Source organism: Danio rerio, chromosome 11, assembly GCF_052040795.2.
Source record: "Danio rerio strain M-AB ecotype USA chromosome 11, GRCz13ab, whole genome shotgun sequence".
NCBI classification, from domain to species: domain Eukaryota; kingdom Metazoa; phylum Chordata; class Actinopteri; order Cypriniformes; family Danionidae; genus Danio; species Danio rerio.
The window spans coordinates 48,647,501-48,648,567 of record NC_141031.1 but is presented as its reverse complement, the minus strand read 5'-3'; positions in this window follow the sequence as shown (position 1 = coordinate 48,648,567).

The following is a 1,067-nucleotide window of genomic DNA, read 5'->3' as shown; positions in this document are numbered from 1 at the left end:
TAACCCTAACCCTAACCCTAACCCTAACCCTAACCCTAACCCTAACCCTAACCCTAACCCTAACCCTAACCCTAACCCTAACCCTAACCCTAACCCTAACCCTAACCCTAACCTAACCCTAACCCTAACCCTAACCCTAACCCTAACCCTAACCCTAACCCTAACCCTAACCCTAACCCTAACCCTAACCCTAACCTAACCTAACCCTAACCCTAACCCTAACCCTAACCCTAACCTAACCCTAACCCTAACCCTAACCCTAACCCTAACCCTAACCCTAACCCTAACCCTAACCCTAACCCTAACCCTAACCCTAACCCTAACCCTAACCCTAACCCTAACCCTAACCCTAACCCTAACCCTAACCCTAACCCTAACCCTAACCCTAACCCTAACCCTAACCCTAACCCTAACCCTAACCCTAACCCTAACCCTAACCCTAACCCTAACCCTAACCCTAACCCTAACCCTAACCCTAACCCTAACCCTAACCCTAACCCTAACCCTAACCCTAACCCTAACCCTAACCCTAACCCTAACCCTAACCCTAACCCTAACCCTAACCCTAACCCTAACCCTAACCCTAACCTAACCCTAACCCTAACCCTAACCCTAACCCTAACCCTAACCCTAACCCTAACCTAACCCTAACCCTAACCCTAACCCTAACCCTAACCCTAACCCTAACCCTAACCCTAACCCTAACCCTAACCCTAACCCTAACCCTAACCCTAACCCTAACCCTAACCCTAACCCTAACCCTAACCCTAACCCTAACCCTAACCCTAACCCTAACCCTAACCCTAACCCTAACCCTAACCCTAACCCTAACCCTAACCCTAACCCTAACCCTAACCCTAACCCTAACCCTAACCCTAACCCTAACCCTAACCCTAACCCTAACCCTAACCCTAACCCTAACCCTAACCCTAACCCTAACCCTAACCCTAACCCTAACCCTAACCCTAACCCTAACCCTAACCCTAACCCTAACCCTAACCCTAACCCTAACCTAACCCTAACCCTAACCCTAACCCTAACCCTAACCCTAACCCTAACCCTAACCC